Raw genomic sequence first — 10,949 nt, 5'->3', positions numbered from 1 at the left:
CGTGTTCTAGCTTCCGCTCTCCCCGCCCCCCGCCCACCGAAGGCTGCCCTCCCTCCTGTGCAGACTGTTTCTGGGCCTCTTAAGGATCAGTGTGTTTCTGTAGGGCAACCCTTCTCTCCTGGGCAGGGACCGGCCATACCTGCACCCCCGCCCCCTCGGGTCAGGTGGCAAGGAAGAAGTGTCTGCCTAGACCAGGACCAGTGACTGTCGGATCTTGGTTCAAGAAGACAGGGCGTGTCCTGGCATCCAGTGACCCTGGGGGGAGTGTGGAGCACCATGCCCAGCCCAAACCAAAGACCCCCAGCCAGGCCTGGCCTGTCCTCTCCTGCTCTTCCTGAAGACTGGGTGGGTGGGGTTAAGTCTCAGCTAAAGCTTTAGCTTTCCCTTTGCAAGAGAAAAAAATTTGCACTGGACACTGTTGGAAACGGTAAGGAAGACTTTATTCAAGATAAGTGCAACAGCAGGGAGAGCCTGGGCTCCACTCTGAGTTCATGGGGACGAGTGGGCAATCATGGCCGAAGGGCGGGGTGCGGGGATGCACGGAGGGTCACCGGGAGGAACTTGCTGAGGACCAAGGGTGGGGGGAAGAGGAGCATGTCTGGACACCAAGGGTGGGGGACTCTAGACAGACTGGCCTAACAGGATTCTTTGCTAAAACTGGACTCTGGCAAGCCAAGGGTGAAGCTTTTTCAAAAGGAGGGCTCCTAGAAGCCTGACTAAAGTTTGGTCAAGGAGGCGTCCTTGTCACCCCCAAGGGTTGTGGCAAACAAATCCAGCAGGTGCCGTCATGGGGAAGCGCCACCTCCAAGGCAAGCTTGCAGTCAGTGTCGCCCAATTTCCGAGGGAAGCCCCCAGCGTGCGGGAGATGAGCAGCTCCACGAGCAGGGCTCACGGAGCCCGCAGGAAGGACCTAAAGCAAGTACAATTGGTGTCCCCAGCGAGAAACAGGACAGCTAAGTGTTTCAGAGAAACAACGAGAGGCCCGGAAATGTCAAACAAAGCATTAAGAGCAAACCAAAAATGTCTCCAGAGATGGGCTGAGTGGCGATGGACACGCCGAGGGAGAGGCAGTGAGCTGGGAGACAGGACCCAGGCCTTCTACTGGCATGTGGCGCAAAGAGGCAGAGTGGGGAAGCACGAGGACAAGCAGGGTGTGGAGGACAGATCTAGAAGTCCCCGGTCCATCTACTAGGATTCCGGGAGGAGACGACAGGGAAAGGCAGACGGGGCAACAGTAAAGGTAGTTTTTATGGACTTTTCTGGAGCTAAATGCAGGCGTCGCCCTGACTGAAAGAGCCTGCCGGGTGCCAAGCAGGATAAACATAAACACAATCCCCAAACTCACTTCTGACACATCGAAGTGCTGTGTGGATCATTGATGACACTGAGAATGTCCTGCAGGCTTGCAGAGCTGGACACAGACTTGGAGAGGACACTCCGATTGTTGAAAAGGAGCACAGGTCAAGCGACACGTATCCTCTCAATGTGGGAAGCGATGAGAAAGCAAAGTCTTCCCATTTCTGGGGTGAAATCCTCGGACAGCCCATTATCTAAGTGTGAATAGAAAATAAAGACAGTCAGCTCCCGCAGTCTACCGATTCTCTGAAAGAACTGCCGGAAGAGGTATTTTAGGAGGAAGAAAAGGGAGCCCGGGACGGCTGGTGGGGGTTATTATTACTGCTATTGTTTGAGTACTCTGCCAAGTGCTGGACATGGAGCATTTGGTCTCATCCTCAGGGCAATCTCCGTGGGTCAGGCCCTGCTGCTCACCTTCCACAGGTGAGGACGGAGGAACGAAGATGTGAGGTTCCAGGATATGTCGACTGTGAAAACATGCTAACAGCCTGGAATTAAAATTCCATGTGGGAGTGACATGTAGGCCGAGAGAGAAGCGAGGAGTGGAGAAAAGGAAAATTATGCGTTGAGCCTTGTGTTCGGAGGGAACCTAGACCCTGACCGATTCTCGACGCTGTCAGAAAAATATAAGTGTTAAGTCTGTGTTTTCTAAATCTGTAGACAACCAAGAGAAGATTAGAAAAAGAATGTAAATATTTCAAAGCCAGTTCAGGAAAAAATGGAATAAGACAAACCTTTTCTCTAAAATATGATGAGACAGGGGAAAACCAAACTAATAAAATAGAAAATCTAGGGCCAGCCCTGGTGACCTAGTTGTTAAGTTTGGCGCACTCTGCTTCGGTGGCCCAGGTTCAGTTCCCGGGAACGGACCTAGCTATACCACACATCTGTGAGTGGCTGTGCTGTGGTGGTGGCTCACATACAAAAACAAAGAAGAAGATGGGCAACACATGTTAGCTCAGGGTGAATCTTCCTCAGCAGAAAAGAAAGAAAGAAAATATAAAGTAAGATTTTATTTTATGAGAAATCACAATAAATGTCCATGGGCTAAACAAATGTGTTAAAAGATAGAGACTCTCAGACTGAATAGAAACAAATAAATTCTAACTAAAATATTGCTTACCAAAAGCATATGTAAAGTAACCTTGCAAGTTAAAAACCAAAAGGCTGAAAAAAACTATCAAAATGTCAACAAAAAGTCAGCAGTCCTAGCAATATTTACATTATACAAAATAAAATTCAAGGTAAAATATTTAAAAGGGACAAAGGGGGCACGGTATTTCAAATTGGCAAGAAGAACAACTCATAAAAAACACGTGAGAGTCATAAATTGAAATATAATGAAAAATATGTAAAGAGAAATTTATAAATCTGTAATCATGGTGGGAGATAGCCCCCAGAAATCAAAGAATCAAATAGACTATAAATAAGTCTATATAAGATTTGAGTAACATAATTAAACCTTGACCTAATAGACATGTAGGAATATATACTTGACAAATAGAATAAATTTTTTTTTTTAACACAGTGAGAACACTAAAAAAACTGATTGTGTACTAGGTGACAAATAAAATTTCAACAAATTAAAAATTAATATTGTATAGGCCAAGTTCAGTAATCACAGAGCAATAAAATTAGAATCCAACAGCAAAAAGAAAGTCCTTCAAATGTGTGCAGCTAGAAACACACTGCTGAGCATTGTAGCAGATGTTAAAGAGAAAATAAGAATGAAAACTGTAAACTATTTGTAACTGAATGAGTGTGAGAACATTTCATGTCAAAACCTACAGGGTGTGGCCAAGGTGTTACCAAGAGGAAAATGTACAGACTTAAATTCATTGATGAAAATTGAAAATTGATAGATTAAGATTTTTAACTGAAGCTAGAAGAAGAACAAAATACTCTCTGAGAAATAATATGTTAATCATAAGGGCAGCCATGGAGTCACAGAAAAAGGAGAGACCTGGAGGCTAGTTTTGGCCGAGCCCTTCCCAGCACAGTCGAGGGAGGGGGAGCAGCCCCCTCCTCGCCCCGCATACAACGTTGGGCCTCAAGTGCTTCTGGTCCCCTGGGCAGATGGATACTCTTGGGATCTGCTGGCACCGGCTCCTTTTAGCCTGAGGTCACCATCATGCCAATGATCTCACCCCCGGTCTGGTTCCACGATCTCCAAGGTGCCTTCTGATGACGCCTCCCCAGGTAGGGTTGCTGACCGAGTAAATGCACCTCAGGTATGGATGCCTGATGCTCTAGCCTGCTGAGAGTTGCTTCTCAGGGCAAATCAGTACATGGACATTCTGGTTTACTTTGTTAGCCATCTGAATCTGGTCAGAGTGTGGTCCACTCATGGTGGACCCATAAATGTGTATTTCTGAGCCTGCAGTGCTGAAGGCCACACCCCAAAATAGCCAACTCACAAGACCGTGAATATCTTTGTGTGAGAGCTCACCAGAGCCAAAGCGTGGCTGCAAGGATTTGTTAATCCTTCTTCATTGCAACCTACCCATCCAGCTATCCATTCACACTCCATCAACCTAATCACTCCTACTGCTCTATCAATATGTTTATTCATCCTTCATCTTCTCTGCCACTATCCCATTCTCCTGCCCATTCATCCATCCAACCATCCATCCACCCACCCATCCAACCCATCATCTACTCATCCACACACCCCCCCATCCAACTACCCATCCATCCAACTATCAATCCATCCAACCATCAATCCATCCACCCACCCATCCAACCAATAACCCACTCATCCACCCACCTACCCATCCATCCAACTACCCATCCATCCAACCATCAATCCATCCACCCACCCATCCAACCCATCATCTACTCATCCACCCACCCACTCATCCATCCGACTATCAATCCATCCAACCATCAGTCCATCCACCCACCCATCCAACCAATCATCCACTCATCCACCCACCCACCCATCCATCCAACTACTCATCCATCCAACTTCCCATCCATCCAACCACAATCCATCCACCCACCCATGCAACCATTTGTCTATCCTTCCATCATCCACCGACTCACGCACTCACCTTCTGGTCCATTTGTCAAACCATCCTACTTATGTATCAATCATTTATTCATCCATTTATCCCCCAGCCCCAGCCACCCTCCATCCATCCACCCTCTCAGCAGCCTGCCCCTCACTTGGCAGTCCTTCTGGAGTGACACACTCATTCCTCTCTCTACACTGGAGAAGAATCTGTCGTGTAGTCCTCAGGTGGAATACGGTGAGTGAGACGATGGATGAACAGTGTGTCCTCAGCCATCTTTTAGAAGGAAAGCAGTCTTCTTTTTTATGTGACCCTTTCTTATGTCTGTCTTCGATAAGGGCTGAGAAAATGCCGTGAAACTTACAGACATCTGGTCTCTGGGTTTGTTTTCAGAGTCTCCATTGACGTCTTCCATCAGCACCGGCCTCATTCTTCCTCCAGCTGCATCCCTCCTCCCTTTCCGCTGAAGGTCTTGCAGGAGCCCTCCACAGGTGTGTGCTCATGTCCCCCCTGCCCTGCCCTGCCCCACCACTGCCCTGCCCATCCCCCATGCCAGAAGTGGTGCTGGTGGTGGGCAGTATGATGGAGGTGATCTTTCCAGAGCCTTCTACTTATCACTCTCCTACTTTGAAGAGCTTTCTTGTGTGCCTTGACCCTTTACGTATTTCTTGACTCTCTCTTGCCGCCGGCCCCATCCAGCTCTCCTGGATCCTTCCAGACCCCAGTCAAATCAACCTGTCCTCCATCCCAGCACAGCCTATCACACACTGTCTACGCAGATTTTGTTTTGGTTTGCATCTTCTCACAGTTAGAGAGAGGGCACATCTTTCTACATACGTGCTGACGTTTCCGCTTCTGAGAATTATCCACTTGTCCTTTATCTTTTCAATTTGCCGAAGTTGTTTGTATCCTTGGGGAGGTAACCTCTGCCTGTTCACACGGTTGCTGGTGTTTTCTCTCAATCTGTGGTTTGTCTTTGATGTTGATAGGAATATGTTTTATTTTGCCATCGAGGATTTTAAATTTTTATTTGGTTGGATCTTTCTGTTTTTTCCTCTGCTGTTCCTGGACCCCCTGTCCTCTCCTAGAATTGTATAAGAAGACTCTTACATTTTTTTCTATTAGAAATTTTGTTTTGCATTCTGGCCTTTTAAAACATAGGTTTGTTTTGGTGTTGGTTTGAGGGGCAGGGTTAAGGGGCAGCTGTCTTTCCGACGACCGGGTAGGCTGTGCCAGCGCCATTGTGAAGTGAGCCCTCTTTCCCCCTGGAATGGAAAGGCTGCTTTTTCCTACAGCCGGTTCCCATATAGGCTTGAACTGGTTTCTGGTCCACCTCACTGTTTATGTCCCATACACTACCTGTTTGTCTGCTAAGTTAGCATGGGTTCATGGGGAACCTTAACATTTAGCAAAAAGTTCCAGCAATCATTGCATATTAATTCTTTTCCTTTTTTTTTTTTGCTGAGGAAGATTCACGCTGAGCTAACATCTGCTGCCAATCTTCCTCTTTTTTTCATTATGTGAGCCACCACTACAACATAGCCACTGACAGAGAAGTAGTGTAAGTCCACACCTGGGAACTGAACGAGGGCTGCCAAAGCGGGGTGTGTTGAACTTAACCACTAGGCCACCAGGCCTGGTCCACATATTAATTCTTTATAACCAAACTTTGAAATATTGTATCCAGTTATTAAACATTGGAGTTTGGGGGAAGACAACCCTTCTCAGCTTTCTTTGGGAGGGGCTGGCCTTTCAGTGGCGTTTAGATGGCTCCTCCAGACACTTGCTGTTTCTCACTGAGCATCAGACTTGTTTTATGTCCTTCAATGAAGCTGATTTTCCTTCATCCACATCATGTGTCTTTCCTGTTGAATCTCGTCTTTTCTAGTCCATGGATTTTGCAGGGTGAGTGGGGTTCCATTTCTGGCTGGAGCCCAGCACGCAGTGATGAGCCACATGGAGCCCCAGAGATGCTCGCTCCCCACGTGCTGGTGGCCACCATCTGCGTCCCCCTTGGTGAATTCAGGGGCAACTGATGATGAGAGCTCTCTCCTCTGATGTTCTGATCCCTCCTGGGGGAGGCAGCCTACATGCAGAGACTGGCCAATTTGGGGGTACAGAGGTCCAGCCCCGGCCCCGGTTTGGGACAATTCTGAAGGGCCATCACTGTGGGATCGGCTGGTTCTCTGTTGCCTCTGTGCCTCCAAGCGATTTCTCCCTCGGCCCAATCCTGCTGCTCTTGGTGACTCACAGATGTGGTTCCCACAGGACCCTCCCCCTGCCCCCAAATCCTCCTGCCCCCAAATCTCAAAACCCGGTGTCTGTTTCCCAGGAAGCTTGACCCGAGGATGGTCCTAGGAAGCAGAGGCTAACACAAGATTCAGGACTTGACCAAGCACTAGTGGGCCGGTTGGCATGGCCCCCATTGTTGGTGGCTGGTGGAGAGGTGACAGACCCGGCCACATCAGGGACATTTCCACCGTGGTGCCTGGGGTGTGACACCATGGGAAGGAAATGCACTGGTTGGTGCCCCTTTCAGGAGCTTGACGGGTGGAGGGAACATAGTAATTGCAGACCTGTGGGATCAGGTGGCTGGTGCCAGTGCAGCTGATGCCCCAAGAAAGACTTGAAAGCTGATCATGACCGATTCCCGGTTGAAGGACAGGCATGCAAGACAGAGGGCCTCTGGGCAGCCTGTGATTGGAGGACGGAAACAGCTGGGGACTCGGCCTAGACTTGATTTTGAGAGACGGGGTTCTCCACCTTGGCAAGTCTGCCCCGCCAGCGTCCGGTTCTGCAGTGGAGCCTGTTTCAGAAAGGAAGGACTCATCCCCCAGCTGCCGTGAGCGCCCCTCTTCCCATGCTCCTGGCGAGGTCGCACCCCATCCCTCCCAGGGCTTGAGCTTCCCCTGACTGGTCAACAGGTGGCCATGAGGGCCCTCGGCCCATGGGGCCAGCCCAGGGCTCCACTGAGGCCACATCTCGGCCCCTCTGCCCCATCCTGCTCTTGTCCTTTTCTTTCCTGGCTGCTGGTCACAAGCCCTTCCCAACGACTCTCCCCGTGCTTGTCTCCATCCCAGAGTCTGCTTCTCAGGGAGCCAAACCTGGGCCGACGTCCGCAGAGGTCGTGGCTCCCAGGTTCTCTTGGACACTCTGGGCCTTCAGAGTGGTCCACTCCCCTGGTAAAGGCAGGTGCCTCCCTTGGGGTTGAGTGTCATCCTCGGGCTGCTGAAACCACAGCCTAGGCGGCTTAAACAGCACACGTTTATTCTCTATGGTTCTGGGGGCCTCCCTTCCTGGGGGCGACCCCCCACCCACCAAGATAGTAAGTGGAAACCAGTCTCAAATGCTGGGAGGAAGGGCAGAGATGAGAACCACCCTTGAAGACCTAAAGGATGTGAGGGGGGTCGCCCCCGTCCTCCCCATCTAATTCACCAGTCTGGCCCCGGTAAACTGGATGGGTTCTGCAGGATGACAGTGGACAGTAGAAATTGGAACTGCAGGCCCCTTTTGTCAGAGCAGAATAACATGTCCCCTGGTAAGTGATGTTCAGCCATTGACCTGGCGAGTACCTTCTTTTCCATCCTCACCAGAACAGTTCACATCCACGTGGGAGGAACCCCGGTGTTCACTTATGGTCTCGCCCCGGGGCCGTGTTATCTCTCCTGTCTCCCACCCATGCGGCTGAAGGGACTGAACCGGGTGGACATGTTTCACACTGTCACAGCAGTCCGCTGTCTCAGTGGCATCACGTTAATGTGACTTGAAGGAACAAGAAGCGGCGAGTGTGCTGGAGGCCTTGTTAGGACGCATGCTCTCTGCAGGTCTCAGGAGCCCACCACATCAGCATCTTCTTAGGGGCTCAGTGGTCCACAGCGCGCTGGGACATCCTCTGTGACGTGAAGAACAAATGACCACATCCCACACCCGCCACACTCGGAAGGAAGAGCTCGACGCTTGGAGGTCTCCTGGGTTCTGAAGCTCCCACGTTCCATGTCGGGGGTCCTACTCTCTCATTTACTGGTGATGTGGAAGGCTGCCAGCTTGGATTGGGTCCCAGAGGAGGAAAAGACCCTGCAGAAATCCTAAGCTGTGGTACAAGCGGCCCTTGTGCTTGAGCCATACAAACGGGCAGATCTTATGCCTGTGGTGTTAGAGATACGTATGGTGGTAAGACGCTGTATGGAGTTTATGATAAGCCCCGATAGGATCCTCACGATGCGGGTGCTAAGGTTCTGGAGCAAGGCCCTGCCGTCCACAGAGGAGAACTGAATACTCTTTATGCAACACCTCCTGGCTTGCTACTGGACCATGGTGGACAGAGAGAGAGGGCCTAACGTGGGACATCAGCTGACCACACAGCCAGAATTGACCCACACGAGCTGGATTCTATCTGACCCGCTGGATCACAAGGTCACGTCCACCCAGCGGCGATCCCCCAGGATGTGGAAATGGCGTCTTGAGATCAGGAGCAGTCACTCTAAGAAGTCACAGGTGAGTTGCATGCGCAGGATTCTGTTGGCCTCTACTGAGGACAACTCACAGGAGGAGGTTTGTGGGAGAAACCAGAGCCCCACCTCTGATCCTGGCCCTGAAGGCAGGGATGAGAGGAAGTCTTGCCAAAGAGTAGAGCTTTAGAGAACCTATTCCTGGAAAGATGGGACCTACTCCGTGCAGCGTGTGGCGCTGGGCTGCCCAAGGGGTGGACTGTGGCGGATCCTGGGGTGTGCTGCTCGCACCCCCTGCAGGACAGATACACGGACTCTTCCGGCTGCTGGAAGTGTTGGGTGCTGACAGATCACAACCATGACTCTCTAGAAACTGCCCTCTGCCCGAGGAAGCTGCCTACCCAGGATAATCCATCCCTCCCAGGGCCACATCCCTTGACTGCAGAAAGTGAGTGTTTAAAGACCTGGCTTCCTTGCTTCGTCTCCTCGGACATCTCCAGGGCACCATCCAAGGCTCAGAGCTTCTCATGGGATTGGCCGAGGCCTCTGTCACACTGCATTGCTATCTAATGTCCCTCTCTGTCCAGCCCTGCCACCTCACTTCATCACACATGTGGTTGCATTAAATTTCAGATACTCAGAGTCTGTTTCCCAGGGAAGCTGACCTAAGATGCGAGTGTAGAGAAAGACTATTGAATTTTGTATTTGTCTCATATCTAGTCATCTTACAAAATTCTCTTGCAAATTCTAATATATATATATATATATATTTTTTTTTTTTTGAGGAAGTTTAGCCCTGAGCTAACATCTGCTGCCAATCCTCCTCTTTTTGCTGAGGAAGACTGGCCCTGAGCTCACATCCGTGCCCATCTTCCTCTACTTTATATGTGGGACGCCTGCCACAGCATGGTGTGCCAAGCTGTGCCATGTCCACAGCCGGGATCAGAACCGGCGAACTCCGGGCCACCGAAGCGGAACGTGGGCACTTAACCGCTGTGCCGCCGGGCCGGCCCCAACAAATTCTAATATTTTTCTACAGTATCTTGAGTATACTAGGTTTATAATAATTTTATCCTCCAATAAACATAATTTTGTCTCTTTGCTTTGATAGATATACTGTGTTTATTTTCTTGACTTATTTCATTAGGTAGAATCATTAAACAAATGATAATAATAGTTGTGATAGTGAGAATTCCTGTCTTGATTTGAATAGGTGTAGATTTTTGATGTTGTTTTAAGGTAGTCTTTATTATATTTACATAGTTTTCTTATTTTACATTGACAAAAACGTGAGTAGATAGTCAATTGTATGAAATACATTTTATATATCTCTTGACAAAAAATTTTTGGTTTTTCTCCTTTATTTGTTGATGTAATAAATAAATGCTGATATGTTCCCTAAAGGTAAGCTGTTCTTGCGTTTGTAATATATTCTATTTGTTTGCATTTTCTTAATACATTGGGTTGTATTCAATATGCCAATATCTTCTTTGAAATTTTGTGCATCAATATTTGTAAATGAAATTTCTTGTTACTTTCTTTCCCTCAGTATTCTAGTAAGGGTTTAGCATTAATGCAATGCTGACTTTTAAAAAATGAATTTTGGAGTTTTCTATATTTTCTGTAGATTGGACTTGTTTCAGTAACAAGAGAATTCCCTGACTTTTGAAGGTTAAATACAACTCATCTCTAAAAATGCCAAAGTCCTGTGCCTTTTAAAATGGCAGATATTTAATCTCTCCAATTTATTCTGTAGTTTTCCCATTGGGTCACTTGCCTCTCAATTGTTACGGTCTCTTTTGTTTTGGCCAAGCCCTCAGAGGGAAACACCCCTGATGTGAAATTTTAACACAACTGGTATTTCTCAGTTTTGGAGAGAGTGTCTGTGACATGGAGATGAGGGTAAATTTGTAAAACATTTTTAGAGATCAGTATGGTGATTTCCGTCAACACTTAAAATGTGCATACCTCATGACCCAGCAATTGCTCTCCTGAGAATTTCTCTTATAAGAAATACCTGCACAAGTGCACAAGCACATATATACAAGGATGTTCACTCAACAGTATTTGAAATAGCAAAAACTGAAGACATTAACCATCCATCTAAAGAGGAATGGTTGTGTAAATTGTG

The sequence above is a fragment of the Equus caballus genome, chromosome 24 (genome assembly GCF_041296265.1).
Source record: "Equus caballus isolate H_3958 breed thoroughbred chromosome 24, TB-T2T, whole genome shotgun sequence".
In the NCBI taxonomy this organism is placed as follows: Eukaryota; Metazoa; Chordata; class Mammalia; order Perissodactyla; family Equidae; genus Equus; species Equus caballus.
Note: the sequence above shows the minus strand (reverse complement) of the source record.